The following is a 24,033-nucleotide window of genomic DNA, read 5'->3' on the forward strand; positions in this document are numbered from 1 at the left end:
GACCTATGTTTTTTTGGGCCTCGCTTACTTCACTTAATATAATTTTTTCCAAGTCTTTCCATTTCCTAACAAATGGGGCAATGTCATTCTTTCTGATGGAGGTACAGAATTCCATTGCGTATATATTCCACATTTTCTTGATCCATTCATCTACTGAGGGGCATCTGGGTTGGTTCCATATCTTAGCTATAGTAAATAATGCTGCAGTAAACATAGTTGTGCTGGTAGCTTTAGTATGTCCTTGTTCGTGATCATTTGGGTAAATGCCCAAAAGTGGGATTGCTGGGTCATAGAGGAGCTATATGTGGAGTCTTTTGAGGAACCTCCATACTACTTTCCAAAGTGGTTGAACAAGTTTACACTCCCACCAACAATGAAGTAAGGTTCCATTCTGTCCACATTCCCTCCAGCATCTGTTGTTATTAGAGTTCTTGATTATAGCCATTCTAACTGGGGGAGAGTTCTGTTTAATTAATCATATCCAAGTGTAAATTTTTGTCTTTTACTATCCATTGGGTTTACTTGTAAATTTATAGACACATTCTAATTATTACAAATAAGGGAAACCATGAAACCTATGTTTCTTTGGGTCTGGCTTACTTCACTTAACATAATTTTTTCCAAGTCTTTCTATCTCATTATGCATGGGGCAATATCGTTCTTTCTGACAGAAATCAGGATATTGTTCTTTCTGATAGAATTCTATTGTGTATATATACCACATTTTCTTGATCTATTCATTCATTAAGGGGTATCTAGGTTTATTCCATATCATAGCTATGGTAAACAATGCTGAAATGAACATGGTTGTGATGGTAGCTTTAGTGTGTCCTGGTTTGTGGTCATTTGGGTAAATGCCCAGGAGTGGAATTGCAGGGTCATAGGGAAGTTCTCTGTTTAGTCTTTTGAGAAACCTCCATATTGCTTTCCAGAGTAGTCAAACAAGTTTATATTCCCACCAATGTTCGTATGTACTTAGGTAACACCTCTTCTCTTTCTGTGCTTAATACTTACAGATTTGTGTTTTTTAAGAGTCTTGACATTCTTACAAATTAGTTTCATACTTTTTCAGTTGGTTTCCTTTTTTGACTCCTCATTTTTCTATTATATCTACCTAATTTCAGTCTCTTAGATTTTGTCTTTAATATTCTCTGTTGAAGATGCTTTCAATTATATCTTTTATCTGACTTAAATTTTTATCTTTAGGATTTCAGTTTGTTCCTTTTCTTGAAGGTTTTTATATCTTTGTTCAGTTCCTTTTCATCATTTTAGTGATGACTTGGCCTTCATAGTTCATCAAGATCTTTTTTGTGTATCTCCTTTATATCCTCTATAGTTCATTGACTAATGTAATTTTTTTGTATTCTCCTTAATTTCTTTCTTTTATTCTCTTTGATTTGTTGAGATGTTTATGTGTCCTTTTTCATCTCGATAATGATTCCACTTGAGTGTGTTGTGTCAGTGTATTGGTTCTGGGGCTTGAACTCAGGGCCTGGGTGCTGTCCCTGAGTTATTTTACTCAAGACTAATGCTCTACCACTTGAGCCATAATTCTACTTCTGCCTTTTTTCTTTTGGTGGTAAATTGAAAATAAGAGTATTACAGACTTTCTTATCTGGGATGGCTTTGAACTGTGATCCTCAGATTAAAGCCTCTTTGGATAGTTAAGATTATGGTTATCAGCCATTATAATGCTCAGTTTCATAATGATTCATTTCATCATTCTTTTGGGCTCAATATTTGAGATTTTGTTTCCTTCACTATGTTTCAGAGCTCTTTTTTGTGTGACTATAGAATATTTGAGGACTCACATTACTTTTTTTGTTTTTTATTTTCATGCTAGTCCTGAGGCTAGAATTCAGGGCCTAGATGCTGTCCCTGAGCTTCCTTGCTCAAGGCTAGTGCTCTACCACTTGGGCCTCTGTTCCATTTTCAGCTTTTTTGGTGCTTAATTGTAGATAAGAGTTTCACAGAGTTTCCTGCCTGGGCTGGCTTTGAACCATAACCCTCAGTTCTCAGGCCCTGGAGATTCTAGGAACATATGTGTGAATCATTATCACCTGACTTGCCTTCCTTTTTTTTTTTTTTATATTTTTGTGTTCCTATGTTGATATTTGCTGATTTGAATCAAGAATGTGGTTTGGGCCTTTGTCATATTATATCTTCCCATTGAATTTTCCCCTAAGTCCTAGCAGTACAGGGTGTAGGCCAGTTTGATATGCTATTTTTCAACACTGACCTGAACTCATATTTATGGGATGTGAGAAATGGTTGCAACTCCTTGAAACTCCTCAATCCCTTCATATTTACTGAATGTTAAATGGTCAATTTTGGTGAACTTATTATATGTACTTGAAAATAATGTACATTTTATGTTATTTCTTTACATTATTTTATATGCCTCAATTATGTAAATTTTAATACTTTCATCAGTTATATTTTCTCCATCTTGATACATATGCATATATACCTTTTTCCTGCTAATATCAAATACAGAGGGAAGACTTTTGAAACTTTTGACATCTAATTAGGCTGAGATCTGAAACAAATGTTCTGATACAAAGCTAGGCAAGAAAGCTTATGAGTCTCTTATCTTCAATAAACTACCAAAAAGCTGGAAGTGGAACTATGGTTCAAGTGGTAGAGTACTAGTGGTATAGCCTTGAGCTTTTCTGTTCAAGGCTCATTAGCAGCACCCAGGCCCAGAATTTAAGCCCTAGGACTGGCATAAATAGTAAATAAATAAATAAATAAATAAATAAATAAATAAATAAATAAATAAATAAATAAATTTATCTTTGTCCTATCATAGAACTTTTCATATCTTGGCAGACATCCAAGTTATCATCATTTTTCATTTTTCCTGGTGAATCTTAAATTATAATTTTTGTTTGCTAAGAAATTGTTGAAATCTATGATTATTTTATAGCCTATTAACAGTAGCTTTCTGCTTGTTTCTGGTATTTCAGACTACGTGCATACAGATAGAAACTGGCAGAAATGTTGAGGAAAGATTGAATATAGAATATTGGGCTCATTCTCAAGAACCTAGTATGTCAGGTCTCCAAGTCCATAGTGCCTTGATTATGCTTCAGTTGGCTCAAACTTCAGATTTTTGGTCAACTCAACTTTCAGTTGTTCTCAATCCATGGGTATGTTTGATATAAGATGTTTTCCACAGTCACTATACTTTATTTATTTCAACTCAACTATATGCTTTCTTGAAGACAGATAGAATAGTATCATTGAAAATCTCCATAAATCTAGCTCACTGGTAAATATATTAAACATTTTATCAACATGTAGAAGGAAATGTAATTCTTTTTATTTTCCTCTCAATCACTGAAACTCTACAGCTATAAGACTGATAACAGAGTAGAAGGAAAATCAATAAATTGCTATGGGAAATAGCTGGATGCTTGACCCAAGGTTTTTTTTTTGTTTTGTTTTGTTTTTTGTTTTTTGGGGTTTTTTTTTTGGTGGATTCTGGAGCTTGAACTCTGGGCGGGCTTGAGCGATGTCCCTCAGCTCTTCAGCTCAAGGCTAGGCTCTACCACTTGAGCTACAACGCCACTTCCGGCTTTCTGGTGGTTTATTGGAGATAAGAGTTTCATAGACTTTCCTTTATGGGCTGGCTTTGAACCTCAATCCTCAGATCTCAGCCTCCTAGTAGCTAGGATTATAGGCGTGAGCCACCGGCGCCCGGCAGACCCAAGTTTTATGCTACAAAATTTTTATCTTAGCTACATTATTTATCATGACTTTGCACAAGAAAGCTGAAACACTTTGTAAGATTTACATGGAAACTATGTGTCATAACACGTTACACTTCAACAATACTTAGTTACACACATTTAGCTCCCTATTTAGTTCCTCACATTTTAACTGCAGTGGCTGGTCAGTTTCTTTACTTTTTTTCATGAGTCTTCAAGAAGAATAACTGTCTTGGGTAGGTGTAAAAAGTTTCAATTTTATAGATTTAGTAATAGCAGTGACACAAATGACAGGGAGACTGGTACTTAATGGAACTTTCCATTGCTGCTTCAATTTTACTGGTGTCCTCCAGGGAACAGGGCATAAACCTGAAAGCACAACCCAGCAGAAAAAGAGAAAGTCTCCTTTTTTACCTCTGAGTTAGAAAAGACTTTAGCCTAGTGAGAAACAGAACTAAAGTTCAAAAACTAACTTAAGCCTGTGTGCAGTATCATTTTTCTCTCCTTGAATCAAACTGCTTTTTATCAAAAAGAAGAAATGCACAAGAGAGCTATCCTCACATAGTTGAGTTCAGTTTCTTTTGATCCAGTAAGGAGACATTACACCTCAGAAACATTAAGACTGGGTGGACAGGCCAGAGACCAGAGTCCAGGTCAATTCTATCACCAAATAGAGTCTCAACCCATCAGCCTATGTAGCAGGTAAGTGTCGTATTGGAGCTGGATCCTTGCTGATCTTGTTTGGTAGTCATGGTTTTATTCCCTTTCAATAATTTACCATTCTTCATATTTATACTTTGGAAAGTATGCTGCCCTGTGAGCTATTGCACCAATATCTTTAGGGGTTTCAAAATGGTTTTGTTCATGAGAAACTAATTCTAGGAGTTATATAAATACAGCACTTAAAAGGAATTAAAATCATGTATTTGAGAAATAAAGTATTATGGAAGCATTTATATCTCTCACTTCATGAATTATAGTTAAATTTTAGGCATGAATGGGAAAATGTACATAGATCTATTTTATACTAAGGGTATAAAATGTTCAGTAGTGCGGTCGGATCCTCTCAATTTAGTGTAGTACAAGGGATATTAAACTTTAATTGAAATGTTGATATTAAAATTTTCTCAAATAAAAAAGAAATTAAAGAAATGATGGGAAAATAATAATTTCCTGGGAAATACCACTTATTCTTCAAGATCCTCTATAGCAGATTAATATGACACTGAGTTTGCGCTTAATTTTTTTAGACATTAATCTAACTGACATATACATCTAGAGAGGTTCAGAGCTGATTTTAGAATAATGTGGACATTGTGAATATCATCTCTCTCTACCTCTTATACCAACAATAGGGATAGGGTTACAGCCTGGCTGTACTCATCCTTTTCTAGAATCTAAAATGGAAACTTCACCTTTTGATAATCTTGGAGCCATCTACCTTGCAACAAAAGAAACTATATATAGAAGATCTCTGTTTATTTTTGTGCGCATATCAAATATAAGATTTCTTTGCAATTAGAATATCTTTGATTCAACAAAAGATTCAACAAGTAGTATATCATAGAATGAAGCATGTATATGTGTTAAAATGCCATAAGTAAGTAGTTAACTAACTAAATCATCTATGAAAAAATTTTACTTTGAGAGTGGGATTCATGTGAAATATTGGTTTTTGTTATTTTTTAATTAGACATTTAAAAAGTCTTTGAATCTTCAATTTAGAAAAAATGTAATTGATTGCACTTGGGAATTATGAAAATGTTTTATCTACACTAATTAAACAAATTGCTTAGCTCATTTTGCCAATTGCTTTTAATATTTATTGTACAATATCATGGTACTGATACACTTTAAACCATTTGCATAGTGATTTCTGAATCTGTTTCCCCTCCTCCTTCTATTAAACTGATCACTTACTGCATGTGTTCTTTGTTTTGTTATGAGATTTGTATATATGCAAATATATGTATACATGTATATAGTTTATGATCTATATAATATATGATTTATATGGGGTAAGCAATATATGTGTTATATGTTTACAAACTCTATAAAAATGAATTATTCTGGAGACTTTTTGACTATGAGTCCAGTCATTTTAGTGCCATACAAGCACATCTAGAGTGGCTAGATCACAATTTATGTATCTTTTACTTTGATATTAAATTTTATATTCATTCCATTTATTCTGCTAATGTGATAATAAAACACTCCTGTGAATGACTCCTTCAGCATCCATGTGAAAATTTCCTTTAAAATCTACATTTTCTGGGCTGGGAAGGTGGCTCAGTGGTAGATTGCTTGCTTTGTGTGCATGAGGCCCTGGGTTCGATTCCTCAGCACCACATAAGCAAAAAGAAAAAAGCCGGAAGTGGCGCTGTGGCTCAAGTGGTAGAGCACTAGCCTTGAGCTGAAGAGCTGAGGGACAATGCCCAGGCCCAGAGTTCAGGCCCCAGAACCAGACTCCTCCCCCCCCCCAAATCTACATTTTCTAGGTGTGGGATTATTAGCATGCACTGTAGACATATTTTCAAGTGTTCTTTTTATGAGTAGTTGTACCAATTTATCTTACTCCTACTATAGAAAATTAGAATTCCAGTTTATCCTTACTGTGCAATCCTTATATGGTACAGCTTACATATTGTAGTGTGTTGTTTTGAGGAGCCATACCTTTAAATAAAAAACAGATTCAGCAATATTATGAATTTCTGTTTTTCTCTCATAGTCATAGGGAATTTAAAAATAATCAAAAGTTATATATAACAAATTCATTTTGCTTACATAGATATTATTCCTATAAACAAAAGGATTAAGAAAAACAAATCTCCAAAACAGACACTGTTAAATGTTTTCTTTCTACTTATTTACATATAGACTGGCTGAAATTTCTGAAGGACTATTTTTGAGATAAAACATACTTATAAAGACATACTCAGAGTCGTACAAAGGCTATGACAGTGAACTCGTATGTCTCTAGCATAGAGCTATAGCTTTTGTGTTGAAATATTTAAATCTGTACTCTGTACCAACTAAGTGGTAGAAAATATTTTCAAGCTTTCCTGACTTCATGATCTCTGGACTTGCCCCAGAAATCCCAATGTGTACTGGAGGAACCATAAGAGGCACATCACTGAACCCACATCTCTTGATCTGGACAGAGGAAGGGTATATCAATTTTATTCAAAGTGAAGAAAGTGATTTCTTGAATAAATCCGATATTTTAATCTCATTTTTACCCTTAGAAACAAGCAAATTCTCTAAATGTTTTCACTCTCACTACTTTTCTGATAGCTAATGAAACAATAAAGAATAAAAGTTAATGAATCTTATTGCTAGTGGATAATTGAAAAAGTTTTTATAAACTGGCAAAGATGAGTATCACGCAAAATAACACATTTTAAGTACTTTATTATTTCTTAAAACAGAAATGAATATTCATTTACAATACTTGTAGTGTTAGAATCTTTTCTTTGAACATGTTTATTTTCCAGATTTCTCTTTATCCTTGTAGCACAAACCATCCACATAGAAATCTATGAAATCTATGATTTCTAAGCTTACTACATTAGAGTAACGCCTTACTGTCCCTTGTCTTTTTATATTGATTCATCCACACATAATCAAACAACATTTCATACAGCAAATTAAGGTAGCAGGAATTTCAAAACACATTCAAATAAAATGTTGTAAAAATGACCTAGTTTGAGTAGTTATGTTTGACCAGTGCAGGTACTAAACAACACCAGGGTTATAATCACTATTTGATGGCCTAGCATGTTTAAGAACTACACAACCACTTTGTGTAGAGCATGGAATTCCATTTCTGGAGTTGTGTCAACCATAGCAGTGGAGAATCTACTAGCTAAGCTGATTTCACTAGCTAAGCAGAGATGGCCAGTAGTCGTTAGCATTCATCTTGGCCAAGTTAAATTCTTGAAGAGAAAATCTTTTCCTATTACCACAGTCCCATCAATTAAAGTGAGAACTAGTTTCTTTAAGTTGAATTAGCTGCTTCTGAGTAAAATAGAGGACAATCTAGGGGTAACATATCCATATTGACCTCAGTTCAAGATGATTTTGTGGGGCTGGGAAGGTGGCTCAGTGGTAGAGCGCTCGACTTGCATGCTCAAAGCCCTGGGTTCGATTCCTCAGCACCACATAAGCAAAAAGAAAAAAGCCGGAAGTGGTGCTGTGGCTCAAGTGGTAGAGCGTTAGCCTTGGACTGAAGAGCTCAGGGACAGCGCCCAGGCCTTGAGTTCAGGCCCCATGACCGGACCCCCCCCCCAAAAAAAAAAAAAGATGATTTTGTGAACATCCATACTGAAATCAGTTCAAGATGATTTTGTGGTCCAAAAGCTGAAGACAAATATATGTCTGTCTTTTGACTAACTGACCTATAGAGATCTAGGACCAGGAAGCAGGAAGCAGTGATTAGGTTCAAGATTGTGTGGTAGCAGGATCAGACAAACTCAGGATAGGGAGTAGATTCAATGGGATTAAACTGAAGCAAGATACCTCATGAAAAAGAACTTAAAAGTTTTGAGGGCTTTCTGTTTGCTACCTTTAGACAAAGAAGGAACAGATAAAAGGACATTTCAGAACCTAGGCCAACTGCCCACTAACTGGAAAACGTTCTGTGGTAAAACTGGAGAAGCAAAGTCTCTAAGCATCCTTCATCAAGCTTGTTCCTGAAGTTTACCTCTGAGTTGTTTAGGGACAACGTGAAAACCATAGAATTTGAGATTGAAACTCTAAGAGAAAAAGACACCAATGCACGTAATAACTTTTAAATGAAAAAAGTAAGAATCAGGGTGGTAGCAACATGAGCTTTTACAATAAATTTCCATGTGAGCTTACAAATTAAGATCTAGAAACACGAGAGTAAAAACAAGGTAGTCTTAAGTTCATTGGATGCCATTTCTTTTTCTTTCTTTTTTTTTTTTTTAGTCAGTCATGAGGCTTGAACTCTGGACCTAGGTGCTTTCCTTGTGCTCTTCAGCTTAAGGTGAGTGCTCTACCGCTTAAGCCACAGCACCACTTCCAGTTTTCTAGTGGTTTATTGGAGATAAGAGTCTCATGGAGTTTCCTGGCCCGGGCTGGCTTTGAACCGTGATCCTCAGCTCTCAGCTAGGATTACAGGCGTGAGGCAACAGTGCCCGGCTGGATGCCATTTCTTACTTAAGATCAGAATAGTCAGCATTCTTAGTTCAAATCTGCCTGTCTGATGTTCGCTTGAATCTCCTGTTTTGGAAACTTCTGTTGTTCCTAGGTTGGAGCTTTGCAATCTATCCTGTAGTGTTCTGCTTCTGTATTGATGGTTTTGAAGTCTATTCATACCCTGTGGAATGGCCTCAGTTCAGGGCCCAGTATTATATTACAGCTCTTTCAGTTTATCTGTGACTTTGCTCAAATTACATAATTTTGACACTCCTATTTTCATTTCTAAAATTGACAATCAATAGTTTAGAACAAACTTCATTAGATTTTGATTCATGTTAGCTATGCTTATAATATAGGTAACATAAAAATATAATATATGTGCTTTTAAACAGTATGGGTAGTTTTATTTTTCTTTTATCAGTTAGAATTTTCATTATCACTACACTTCTGTCTAGAGGATTTTTCAATTTTTTGCATTTATTCAGGAAGAAGTAATTCTGGCCAGCTGGATAGCATTCAAGAGAGAAATAAGTAAGATAATTTCAGAAAAATAAAGGGTAAGAATTCATAATTGAGAACCCCGTGCTATAAAGATGTCTTTCAAATGGAAGAACATGACCATACAGAAAGGAATATTATGTTACATGCACTCTTGAGCAACTTAAGTGGCCATTCTAAGTAAAATAAAATGTAACTCAGGCCTTTAAGGATGATTAAAGATGAGTTTAGAAGATGGTTAAAGGATGTTTAATTCCCTTTTACTTGGGGGAAAATACATGGAATAATCCCAGGAACTCTCTCCCTCAAAAAAAAAAAAAAAACAGTGAATATTTTAGATTTTGTTGGGACCACATATACTCCATATTAACATTAAATGTTGTAGGGTAAATATTAAAAATGTAAAGTCATTTCTTATTAGAGAACATGAGCATGTGCATGAAAATTAAATATTGTAAGTCAGGAAGCTCTAAAGAAAACATGCGTTCCTGCACCAACCGTTTTTCAGAATATATTTTAAAAGTATTGCATAATAGTTGTATTATATAGTAAGGCCCCCAGGCCTCCTAATTATATTGAAACTTCTGTGTGTGTGTGTGTGTGTGTGTGTGTGTGTGTGTTTGGCTTTTGCTTTAGAACTTCCATGAGTGTGTGTGTTTGGCTTTTGCTTTAGAAATTCCATGAGAAAACTGTCCACATATAGTCTCATAATGTTATTTCTTATATTTATCTTCAATAATTCTGAAATGTTGCTCAGTATATAATGTTAACTGCTCAGGGTTTGAGGCACACCCAGGCAAAAGTTAGTAAGATACCATCACTTTTTTGGTAATATAAAGCTTTGAGCACAAGAGTTTATAGGCAGGCACTCTAGGATTTGAGCCATGCTTCCTAGGAAGGAGGCTACCATCTCAACCAATAATTGTGCCATGGTGGTAAGCTCTGATCACCTTAGTTATGCAAGAGATATAAATAGGAGATAACTTGAGAGCAAAATTGTAAGACCTTATAGTAAAAATAACTAAAGCCAAAAGGACTGGGAGTGTGGGGTAGCTCAAGTGGTATCTGCCTAGCAAGAGTAAAACTCTAAGTTGAAAACCTGAGTACTACAAAAAAAAAGGAAAGAGAGAGAAAAAGACAGAAAAAGGAAAGAGAAGACAGAGAGAAAGAAAGGAGAAAAAAGAGAGAAAAATTGACCCAATACTTGATAGAAAATGAAAAAAGTAAGACAAGAAAAATACTTCTAAATAAAAATATAAAAGCATTTTGTAAATAGTCACATTTTATTAATAATTATAACAAATTATTTCATGAATTTCTAGATATAAAGACAAGTAGATACTATACAAGACATATTTATGAATTATATTACCAAATTTAACACAGATGTAGCTTATATAAATGCTTTAAAAAGGGCAAAAAGTTGAAAATAAAATTACCATAAGGTTATCCAAAATGTTGTTATGACATGGTATGATATGGCTATCAAGTAGTAAAATTTAAGAGCAAAACATTAATAATTTGGGAGGTAAACTTTTCAAAATTATTGAAGATAAATATAAAAAATAACATGATATTATATGTGGACAGTTTTCTCATGGAATTTCTAAAGCAAAAGCCAACACACACACACACACACACACACACACACACACACACACACACACACACAGAAGTTTCAATATAATTATGAAGCCTGGGGGCCTTACCATATAATACAACTATTATACAATACTTTAAAATATGTTCTGAAAAACAGTTGGTGCAGAGAATGAATGAAGACATTTGGTGCTTATCCTTCTCTATCTGGCTTATTTTGTTGAATTTAATAATCTCTGGTTACATCCATGATCCTGAAAACAATGACACTGATTCATTCTGTTTCAAGACTGAATAGAATTCCATTGTGCATTTGCAGCATGTATTTAAATCATATTTTCTTCATCCAATCATCTGCTGATAGGCATCTGGGCTGATATTCTTAAGAATACTGTAATCAACATGTGGCTTTAGTGCATTTTTGTCATTAGTGCTAAAAATAAACACCACAAGTACCTTTTTCGTATGAAATTTTCATCTCCTTAGAGTATATACACAGTAGCAATAGACTTACTTGATCATGATAAGGTTCTAGTATTTTTTTTTGAGGAATCTCCATATTGTTTTCCATAAGTTATAGAATAATTTACATTCTCATCAGCAATGTAAAAATAGTTCCTCTTTCCCTGTTATTCTTGCCAGAGGTGGTCAATTCTCATCTTTTGGATAATAGCTATTCTAAGTTTTGGTTTTGTCTTACAGTTTTCCGATGAATAGTGAGATGCAGCTTTTTTCTCATGTATTTGTTGGCCCTTGGTCTTGTTTTGAGAAATATCTGTTCAGTCCATTTTGTAATTTGATTTTGGGGGCTTTGGTATTCATTCATTTTAATGCCTTATTAATTCTAGATGTTAATTAATCCTCAGTGGATACACACTTTACAGATACTTTCTCCCATTTTATAGATTGTTTCTTAACCTCAGAACAGAAATTTTTTTTAAGATTTTAAACTTTTAACCATCTATCAGGGGGAATCTATAGACATTAATCTAAGTGAATCTCTTCATATGCATTGTTGAGTGGAACATGGACTGTTGGTTGCTACACAGTAATACTTTTCTTTGTGCATAGGTACAGATCAGGGGAAAAAAAGTACAAAGATATGAAATGAAATGAAACATAAGATTTTTTTGTTTTTTGCCTGTGGAAAATGGTAGAAGGAAGAACAGGGATTATAAAGATCATGGAAGAAAAACTCCAGAAATTTCCATTTCAGATGTTAAAGTTTTAATTATTGAATAAGCAAAGTATAAAAAGAAAAATGAGAAATACAAAAAATTACTTACTCTAGCTGATTGGTACTCAGGTACTGTTATACCCAGTAATTTTTTCTGTATTCTTCACTATTAAACAGAAAAAGAGAAAGCATCAAACAACAAAAAGAGACTTCTTAAACCTTAGAGATACATAATTTACTCTGCCAAAGGCCCTGACAGAGTAAGTCATGGAAAGCACACTGTTATTTATTTTGAAATATAACCATGGTAACCATCATAGCATGCTACAAAGGCTGTGTGGCCTTATTGTATCTGTAAGAAAGCTTGGAGACTTGTGATTGGGAAGGGAACATATTAAAATGATTATCTTTTGAAGAAAATTAGCTATTTCCTACATTTGTTAATTTTAGGAAAAAATGTTTCTTCTTTCTGTCTCTAAAATCAATTTACTTAGATTGAGCAAAATGAAGTCACAAAACAGAGGCAAAGACAAGTAGTGCTTAAATAGGTATCTGTATAGACAGCTATAGCTTTTATACTCTTACTACATGTTGAAAAGCACCAGAGACAATCTGTAAGTTTCCAAAATATTACTCTGTCACAGAAAACTACAGCTGGGTAATTTATGGAGACTGCAAAAATTATGGATGTGTCTGAGAGGTAGAAGGACAACAGATGCTGGTCAGATTTCTTGCTTTTGAAATTTTCTCAGATTTTCTCCCTATTCCCCAAATTCTATTATTTAGTTTCTTTCTTTGTTTTCATTAATTCACTCACTCTTCAATGAATATTTTTGCATATTAGTGATTAAAATAACCAGCCCTCCACCCAAAAAGAACAGTAACAACAAACCCAAAACAATGAATTGTTTTCTGTTGCTGAGACATACTGAAATTATTGAAGTAGTTAATAGCTAAAGTATAGACATTGATTTTAAATCACTCAGAAGGTGTCTTTTCTGGTGTCCAGAACTAAGACAATAAATGTCTGTTGTTTTAAGCAAAAAAAAAAAAACAAAAACAAAAACAAAAGAGAGAGAGAGAGAGAGAGAAGAAACTATCAGCTCCCTAGCCAAATTTGTATCCTGTGTCACAGTGGGGCATACCAGTAGCTCACATCTGTAATCCTAGCTACTCAGAATGTTAAGATCTGAGGATTGAGGTTCAAAGACAGCTTATGCAAGATGGTCCTTGGAGAGTCTTATCTTCAGTTAACCACAAAAAGCTGGAAGTGAAGGTTTGCCTCAACTGGTAGAATGCTTGCCTTGAGCAAAAAATTCAGAGTCCCTAGGCCTTGAGTTTAACCACTGATCTGGCACACACACACACACACACACACACACACACACACACACACACACACACACACACGCATGGTACATGCGCACTGTGTGTGTGTGTGTGTGTGTGTGTGTGTGTGTGCGCGTGCGCGCGTGCGCGTGCGCTCGCCTGCAAATGTTACCCAGCGCATTTAGTGGTAAGTGCTGTGTGGAGCCTTGCCTTTCCTGTACACAATCTTATACCAGCTCAGCACTGGTAATGATATACTCAGTCTCTTTTCTCTTTGAAGAACTGTGATCAGCAGATGCAGAATCAGGTAACTCCACCATTGGGCACTATATGCAGTACTTGACATATATTGGGCACTCGGGAAACATTTATCAAGCAAATGAATAGTTATGGCTGATGTGTCTGTGTTATTCTCTTTCTGAGTACCTGATGGTGCAAAGTAACTCGCTTTCAGCGCAAGACTCAAGGTGAATCATTAAGATAGGGAACCTTTACATGGACACTAGATCAAAAAGAAGCTCACACTTTTCGTTTCAGTTTTATTAATGTTTTGGGGCTAATAAATTAGGGGGTATATGAAATTATTTCTACATGTACATTAAAGTTGTGAATGTTACTATTAAACAGCAGGCATGATTGGGAAGAGAACTTGGCTCCATGCGAGAAAGCTCACTTAGCATGTGCAAGTCTTTGTGTTTCATCCCATCATTGCAAAATAACACAAAAAATAGGCATGATGTATTTGGCAATTAAATGTATTCATTCAATCATTACATCTATCTATCTATCTATCTGTCTGTCTGTCTGTCTATATACAATTTTTGTTTTGGTCAGTCCTGGGCCTTGAACTCTGGGCTTGGGCGCTGTCTCTCAGCTCTTCAGTTCAAGGCAAGCGCTCTACCACTTGAGCCACAGCACCACTTCTGGTTTTCTAGTGGTTTATTGGAGATAGTTTCACAGACTTTCCTGCCTGGACTGGCTTTGAACTGTGATCTCAGCTCTCAGCCTCCTAAGTAGCAAGATTACAGGCTTGAGCCACCGGCGCCCTGCTATATACAATTATATACTCAGATTATCAGGTGGCAAAAAACTTTCTGTGATGCACAGCTGTGTGTTCCGTGGCCCTTGTTGGCCTCACCCTGTTTATCAAAGGCCACAGGCAAATTAGCTTGTACAGCCATCTCTTCGTACAGCCTCACAGCAGCAAACAAAATTCTCAGACTGAATGACTTTGTCATTCTCCATAGTGTAAACACTGCTGCTTTTTGGCAGAATTTCTAAAGTTATACTGCTATAACTGCCTTCTCTTGGTTTTCTTCTTCATATGATCTTTCCAGTTTGATATTTGGCTCTAGAGTTTATCTTGAGAATGTTAGCCTCTGCATTATTTCACTGCTAACACTGGACAAGAGCTGCCATCTTATCCCTCTGAGGATCTGCTTGGTATCCTCCCAGTTGTTTTCACTGTTTCAGTCTTGGTCCTTCTGTCTGTTCTTCATCAAGAAGTCTATGGAGTCTGTAGAGTCTCTTAAAGCTTCATTGAATGTCTACTCTTTTCTTTTTACTTCAGACTAAAATGTCAAGCCATTAGTATGTCCCAGAAGACTTTATGCTATATGACCCTAATCACCTCTTGGCCTTTCCTACCTCTGACTTTTTGCTGTCTTTGTTCCTTCTGTGGAGAATTATTAAATTAATTTTAATTAATATATATGTACACATATTTGTGTGTAAAATTGAATATGTTGCCTGTGGTATGTTGTTACATAAAAATAATACTAAAACTACCCTTCCAAACATAGAATGTTTTGAAATAAATCCCCCAAGCCAGAAATAGAGACAGTATCATTCACTGCTCTACTCACTGCTGAATATTGTGGATTTTTAATTTAGTTTAATTTAATTTTATTTGTGCCAGTACTGAGGCTTGAACTCAGGACTTTGCACTCTTGGTTGGCATTTTCTCATCAAGACTGGTGCTCTACTATATGAGGCATAGCTCCAATTCCAGGGTTTTACTTGTTAATTGGAAATAAGACTCTCATGCACTTTCCTACTGGCTTCAAACCTTGATCTCAAATCTTAGCCTCCTAAGGATTACTATCTGGCTTTACTATCTGGTGACTGGCATTGGGCTTGTCATCCATTTTTTATAAGATTTTATTGTTAAAATACTGTGCAGAGGGGTTACAGTTACATGAGCAAGGGAATGAGTACATTTCCTATGGAGCATTGTCGTCTCCTCCTTTGTTTTTCCCCTCTCATCCCTTCCCTCTCACCTCCACAACTACACTCCCCCCTCCCCACCTAAATTGTAAAGTTCATTTTTCAACATAGTGTCTTCTACATCTCATTGTTACAATGGGTCAACCTGTATCCCTATGTAAGCATTTTGTTTTTTTCCCTTCTTCTCCCCAAATTATACCAACATCAAATACAGTGAACACAGGAGTTATACTGTGGGGGAGGAACATACAAAGCAACAAAAAAAATCACATGGTACCTTATATACATTAGAAACAATAGAAAGAAAGAAAAACCCACTTGTGTCCCTATCTTGGGGTTCATTTCGCTTAACTGCATCTTATCTGGTCATATGTACATAGTTTTTGACCTTTTCTACTTGTCCCAGACATATTCTAGTTATTGCAAATAAGAAAAACCATGGGACCCATGTTTCTTTGTGAGCCAGGCCCAAAAAATCATGCATTTTTATATGATTTTTTTCTCACATTTTAATTGATCCAACATGTTTCTATGGATACATAACGTACCATGATCAGGCTCACTTCTTCCTTTCTAAACCAATCTCAGCAAGCTTTATTGTTCCATATTTTGGCAATATTTATCCTCCTTTAGGCACCCTGTTTGTCCTCCCAGACAGGATCTATTTTACATTCCTGGTATTTATTTATTTTATGAGTAGTGTACTTTAATGGTTCAGAGGGGTTTCATATATGGTATTGTGTGTGACATTTCACACACTCATGAGAATTTTAATCAGAATCCCTACTACAAGCAGTTACAGGCTTACTTTCACCTCTGTTTAATACTAATTTAATTGGTACAACTTCAAAGATGGATGTGCCTGTGTAGTGTATTGAAGGTTACTTAGAAAGAGCAGGCCTCCTATTCCTTCCATGCTCAGTTTAGTTTGAGTCCTACTCACAATAATTGAGTCATCACTGCTTTCCAGTTATAGCAAAATGGTAGATGATATAAAGCTAGGCAAACCTAGTATGGCTTTTGAGATATGATCCAGATTTTCATATACATATCTATATAGATATATGCATATATATTCATATTGAATGGCACATTACTGTTACCTCTTGGCAAAATAGTTGCTCTGTTAGGCACCTTAGCTGTGGAACCCTTGTATTGCTCTGCCTGCATTTGTCATAATAAATGGACATCTTCCAGTCTTGATCATATTTGGACTTTAGCAGAACTACAAAGGATCAACTCCAAAAGTAACAGACTGTCACATATGAAGAGGGTGTGATTTGCAAAATTAGTGACAGAATGCTGAATCTGGAAATAGTTCTACAAGGATCCCATGCATCATTCTGTCACATTGTGATTGCTGACGAATAGTTTACTTTTCTGTATCTCTATTCTCTTATCTGGAAATTAGAGATAATTCTTCCTAGCCCATGGCTAGGAAATCTGATCATGGCACATTGTATATTCATATGGCAAATATTATAAATAAAAGATGAGTTAATCCATTGAAAGGACATTGAACACTACTAGTACTATATTACCAAATAATTTTAGATATTACTTATTAATATAATAGTAAAGCTATTAATAAAGGTTGTACATATAAGGAAAATATTAACATTTATACTTGGAAAATTATTGACTCTCAGAATATTTGAAGAAAAATAATCAATTTGTCTCTCTTACAGCCTGACCTTGAGTTTTTCTCTGCTCAAGGCTAGTTTTCTATACTTCAGTCATAGCTCCACTTCATTTTGGGGAGGGGAGGTGTGGTTTATTGGAAAAAAAAGAGTCTCACAGACTTTCCTGCCTGGGCTGGCTTCTGTGATCCTCAGATCTCGGCCTCCTGAGTAGCTAGGATTACAGGCGTGAGTCACCAGTACTCAGTGTGTATCTTTAAAAAAAAATTAAATCATATTTGACTAACATTAGCCAGATTGTTTACAAATTATTCTCAAATAAAGATATAACAGGTTGTCAATGACTCACTTTAAGTAGTAGCTTCACATTATATGATAAAAAAATCATTCACTTACTCTTCTAAGAAACAATTTTTAAAAAACAGTATTTGAAGAACACAGAATATAACCTGCTTTGCAATGGATCCAATTTATTTTTCTACCATATTTTAGATCTAGTTTTAAAACAAACAGAAAACTAAGAAAATAATTTATAAAATTTTAATGTTGGGAAGTTTTCTTTAAATTGCAATTAAATAGTTGAAATGACAAGTAAATATTCTAGCATATGTTTAGTGAAAAACATAGATACATTCTTTCTTTGAAACTCTCCTACTGAACATAGACATCTTATATTTTTCTAGGAAAAACCTACTTGCTAAGATCAAATTTAAAGTAACATTTGTGTCGGAATTATAATTTGGTGGATATATCAGTTCATTATGGATATATCAGAGCAACACATTGCTGATTTCATTTATGCTATAAACTCACTTCCTCTAAGTGAAGATCTTTTCATTTTCCTTTGTTATAGTACTTGAAATAAAATTTGTTCTTATGAATTGAATTAGGTTTCTGTGGAATTCAACAGACCAAGACATTGGTGAAGGCTTGTTTACTCCATTATCTCCACGACACACAGAAAACTGTTCTATCAATAACAACGTTTTCTTCATATATCACTTCAAGCAGTTTCACTGATACTGTTAATAAAAATACAAGTGGTGGGTATTGAATGGATATTTAACTATACCATTATTTGAACGTTATCAATATTTTTTCTTTTTTATACTTAAATGTTTACAAAAGCAATCTCATGTGTCTTTATTAGTGTAGATGTTATTTTCCTTTAAAAATATCTTTTATATAAATTATTTGAAATTATTGCCCAGTATCCAAGTTCTCAGTGCTAGATTGAGTTGTTTAACCTACATTTATCATAGTTTTTAGCACTTGACAAAGGAACATAGTTACAAATCACAATGCATGCTCCATTCCCAAGATGCCAGATTGTTTGAAGTCCGCCTTCTCTGATTAAGAGCTGGTGGTTACCAAGGATCAGGAAAGGCAAGCTTCGGCCCAACGGGGAGCTCCTAAATAAATCATGACTGGATCCAGATCACATACATTTGACTCCCTTCTGTAATTTGAACGGAGGAGATAGAATTGGGGAAAGGGATTTGACTCATGTCTGGGTTGGATTCACAGTATTTATTGTTTGCTACTGTCTGACTACTTATATAGTACAGTCATCCTAAGGTCTAATGTTCCCTTAGGCAGTTGACATATTTGATGACATTTGGGATAAGACACAGAATAAATAAAACCATGTCAACTTGTTATATTAAAACCATAGAGAAAAGAAAAATCAATGGTTTATTTTGTTTTCCAAATACAAAAGGACACAACTCATGAAGGAAAACATGAAGAAAAAATATTTTCCAATTTTAGGTAAAGACACAAGACAAAAGAAACACATTAAGTGCTTTTGGCTACTTGTATAGCTTTAGACGTAGATTAATGCATATCTTTATAAGAGGCCAGAGATACAACTGTAATAAATAGTGAACCATCTACTTGCCTTGCTTTCAGAGGACAGTGCTGAGTGACATTGTGTAAGTGCTGAGAGGCTGAGTGCAGGGTACAGTAGTGTAAGGAACAAAGATAGAAATGTGAAAATCACTGCAGAATCCCCCAGTGCCCAAGCAGATCAATACTGTGTAAGCCATGGACTTTTACCTCCTGTAGTCATCTTGTAAGAAAGTGAAGTCAGTTCTGTTCTGATGCTTTCCCACTTTCTCAAGGAATTATCAAATGTTTCTTTTCTGAAACTTATAGCCCTTCAGAACATTAACTACTCTGGAAAGTCACTAGTTTTCGTGATCTTGAGCCAAGATTTATTATTCACTTGAGGAGATTGACTATTTCTTTTCACTGTGTGTGTAAAGTTGTGCTAACTAGGTCAGTACCAGTGACACCCTGAATGGTGGGTAAGAATGTAAGTTTCTTCACTTTTTCCCAGCCCAGGGAAGCCCATAGTGAAGCCAAAGTGTGCTTCTAAATTAATCTCTTAGTCTCTTTAGATGTAATAGGCAATAAACAGCCATGTGGGTGTTTGGCTTTCTGACTAGGGTGCACTTCCTCCATTTGTTATGTTCCTGGCCTGGGACAATGAATCTAGGGAAGGAAGTTCTTGGTGAAAGTCTCCTTGACCTTTCATTCACCTGGATATGGAGTGAAGGTACCTATTTGGGATGGGGCCAAGCACCAAGGCCTCATACTGCATTGCAATTTTTCACACTCATTGTGTTTCTGCTATCTCAATGCTTTAGCCTCTCTTTTACATTAAAGTACACTTATCATCAAGGGGAAAGGTAAGTCTCAAGAGATTTCAGACACTGTGTTTGAATAACATTAAATAAACCAAACACAAGTAAGTTGCAAATGAAATTAGTGCAGTCTGATCTTAAAGTTGAAAGTAAAGTAATCCCCAGATCCACTATTATTGAAACTGTAGTGTTTCTTGTTTCAACATTTTGGAATATTATAATTATGTCTTCAAATATATCTACTTAAAAATATTGATAGTGGGTTGTCAGTGGCTCATGCCTGGCTAAGATCTGAGGACTGCAGATTTGAAACCATCCCAGGCAGGAAAGTCTGTGAGTCTCTTGTCTCCAAATAATCACCCAGAAGCTAGAACTGGAACTGTGGCTCAAGCTGTAGAGTTCTAGGCCCTGAAAGTTCAAGCCCTATGACTGGCACACACACACACACACACACACACACACACACACACACACACACACACACACACACACACACACACCACACACACAAACATTTTTTGTTTCTAAAATAAAAAAGCTCATGGAGAGCAAATTTGATGGCTGTACATAACTTAATTGTTAAGACTAAAGTGATTCTTTTATTCTCCCTCAGTACTTCAAAGAAACCATAATATACATAAGCATCTGAAGCTATATGCTAATGAGATAGAATGTTCATATAAACAAGCTTAAGAAACTCTCCAAAGGGGTTCCATGCAACATAGTTGATTTTGTTTTTGCAACAATTATATGAAATAACTTTTTTTTCTCTTTTTACAGGTGAAGAAATTGAAGTTGAAGTTCAGAGAGGTTAATTGATTTCACTAATAGCACACAGCTGTCAAGGGCAGAAGATGTTCTAACTTGAAAATAATTGCTCTGTAATTTAATCCAAAAGCAGTATTTCCCCATTTCTTGGTTTTGTACAAAGGAAAAAAGAAAACTGCAATAAAAAAAACAAAAAACAAAACAAACCCAAAACAATATTTGTCTTTGTTCAGCATAGAATAAAATATGGGTGTTTATAAGAGCTCATGTGCACCAGAGGAAGAAATAGAAATAAACAAGCAATTACAATAAAATGTGATGAAAGCTAAGACTGATAATAAAGTTCCACTCAAAATGTGCAGTGTTACAAAAGAGGGGTAAACAGTGCTTTGGGGAAGTATCAGGGGAACTCTTATGGGGAGGAAATTTATGATTGGAGTTGGTAAGAAAAAAAATGGGCCAGGTATTAATCAAACAGAAAAATCCAAGTAGACAGGTCAGACAAACACAGAGGTGAAACAAAGGAACTTAGACATACTGCGGTGAATGGGGTGTCCTTATGTAGTTCTGGGCTCCCCTGTGATCTGAGAGTGAGTGAAACTATAACAATAAAAACCTTCAGGAGCCTCAGAGGAAGTCCATGTCATGGTGCAGAGTTGGGATGTAATGCTTTGGTCCATAGGGAGCCATTAAAAGTTTCTTTCTCATGCTAAGCCTAAACTTCCTCCCGCTATGAAGTGCACAATCATGCATTTTGATGCGAACATTCTGTTTTAAGCCAAAAAGGGACAGTTAAAAACAAACATAAGTGAATTCGGTTGGGGATAGATACAGGAATATCTCCTGCTCTACCCTAACCGGAGACAGAAGTGATTACTTACAATCTCAATATTTTAAATGCAGCCTGAAAAAGATTGATGCAACTTTGCAGAGTGATGCTGCTTAGATATTATTATTATCATTAGAGACAAGATACGTCTACACAACTTCACACTTCATGATTATTATTTTTTTTGAGAACAACTTGTATAGGAAAGAATCACACACAATTCCCCTGGAACAAGCTCAGAAAACATTGTTAAGAAGAGGTATTGGGGGGGGGTAGGTTGTGCAAAGTGACAGAAATGCCCTTGGAGATCCTCAAATGGCCGGAATGATTGCTTGAACATTAGTGGATCAAAGTTAGCTGATCAACATTGTAGTGACCGTCTACTCGACCAGCGAGGAAAAACGACCACCACACCAGGAGTCTTCTCAGATCACGCTTTATTGGAGAGCCTTTTAGTTGTAGGAGAGCTTGGGCGCGAGAGAGCATGCACCTGAAACACAGCCGCTTATATAGGAGAATCGGAACGCGGGTCTTTCTATTGTTGGTCGCCTGCCTTTCACCGTCACCAGGTGTCATGGGATTGGCTGAGAACTCTACCTGGCTCGTGCACGCGCACAGCCCAGGCGTCCCGCCAAGCACCAAGTGGGCGGAGTCTCGCCTCGGCTCCCTACAGATCCCCCTTCTTTGTTTTATGGCAACAGGTAAGAGTAGAGGTTGGGCCTCTGTCTAAGACATTAATGAGAGGACCTTGCACTGGCCTTCGCCTGAGGGGCGCGCCTGCTGCCTTCCTTGGATGTGGTAGCCGTTTCTTAGGCTCCCTCTCCGGAATTGAACCCTGATTCCCCGTCGGTCTCCGGGGCGGGTCGCCGGGGAACCTCAGGCCCCCCCCCCGGGTGTTACAGCCCCGCCCGGCAGCAGTGTTCGCCGAATCCCGGGTTTCGGCACCAGTTGTAGTGACCGTCTACTCGACCAGCGAGGAAAAACGACCACCACACCAGGAGTCTTCTCAGATCACGCTTTATTGGAGAGCCTTTTAGTTGTAGGAGAGCTTGGGCGCGAGAGAGCATGCACCTGAAACACAGCCGCTTATATAGGAGAATCGGAAGGCGGGTCTTTCTATTGTTGGTCGCCTGCCTTTCACCGTCACCAGGTGTCATGGGATTGGCTGGGGACTCTACCTGGCTCGTGCACGCGCACAGCCCAGGCGTCCCGCCAAGCACCAAGTGGGCGGAGTCTCGCCTCGGCTCCCTACACAACATAGCAAGAAGTCATGTTCTCTCTCCCTCTCTCAAACAAACAAGCAAATAAACAGAGCACAGTTAGGAAATATTACATGTTTTTAAATTTGAGGTAATATTCCATGTTCTTAAATTTAACTATTACTGGGATTGGGATAAAAAGGGAAGATGGATGGAAGGGATGACATTGAACAAGATGCATTGTACCAGAAACTGACATGTTGAATTGAAACCATTCTGTATAACTACTTAAAGTTAATAATAGAAAAATGAATAGATGTGATGTAGCTATCAATTTTGGCCACCTGTCTCCTAGAACTTTCTGCATAGAAATTCCTTTGCTTCCAAATTCCTTCTGGTAATGACAATACTTTCTATGATAGAAAATGTTGTTAGATATTCATAGAAACTAAGAGTAAAGGTGTTTTGCTACTTGAAGTTTTGTAAATAATGTATTTCAAGGTTAGACGAAATGGATAATATAAAAGTTATAATATTTTAATAAATAATAGAAAAATCATCATGGTGAAGACATTGAAAAAATGTGTATACACAACACATGCATTCATTATACATATATACATTTGTACAACAGCAAAGTGTATGTTATCAGCAGAAGGGACCTAAAGGAAAAAATGTCTTAAGACAATGGTAGCTTTTTATGTTATCATATGTCTGTTTGAAAAAGTTACATTTTATTCACACACAGAGTTAGATAATGAAGGGAAGTTGAAAATGCACAGTAGAAAAATTAATATAATGAATATGTAACAAGAAAAATACATTTTAGATTTTGCATTGGTTCAGCTCAAATGGATTGCAGAAATATTTGTGGAATTTTTAAGGAATTAGAAAAGGTTATACTTTAGATATGTATCCATTACTTTTGAAAACTTAGAAGCAGAGGAAAGCAGATGTTACTAAAAAGCACACAGAAAACTTTTCTTGTAATGTGAACATAACAGAATAATGAACTGCATTAAAGTTGTGAAGGAAAAAGGGGGAAGGGATAAGACAGAGTAATAGAAGGAATCAATATGATCAAAATACATGATATACATGTGCAGAAAGAACATAAAAAGGAGAGTGGGAACCAGAGGTGGAGAGTATGATTATATTACCATAATAATACATGCTGTTTATCTTCTCTCAACGCTTACTAGCTTTCATTCGCTTATTTCAAATCTTCAGGACTGAAGTGAATC

General features: G+C 36.0%; 1 long non-coding RNA gene across 1 annotated transcript in view; it reads left to right on the plus strand.

The window, feature by feature from the left end:
• LOC138804419 (uncharacterized) overlaps positions 1 to 20,840 on the plus strand; it is a 304,458-nt gene extending 283,618 nt beyond the window's left edge. The window contains exons 4-5 of the long non-coding RNA XR_011365255.1: positions 18,236 to 18,388; positions 20,774 to 20,840. This is a non-coding gene — a long non-coding RNA (uncharacterized lncRNA). The remainder of the gene's footprint in view (positions 1 to 18,235; positions 18,389 to 20,773) is intronic.
• Positions 20,841 to 24,033: the final 3,193 nt, after the last annotated feature.

This window comes from Dipodomys merriami, unplaced genomic scaffold (genome assembly GCF_024711535.1).
Source record: "Dipodomys merriami isolate MVZ:Mamm:240054 unplaced genomic scaffold, mDipMer1.0.p SCAF_362, whole genome shotgun sequence".
Lineage (NCBI taxonomy): Eukaryota > Metazoa > Chordata > Mammalia > Rodentia > Heteromyidae > Dipodomys > Dipodomys merriami.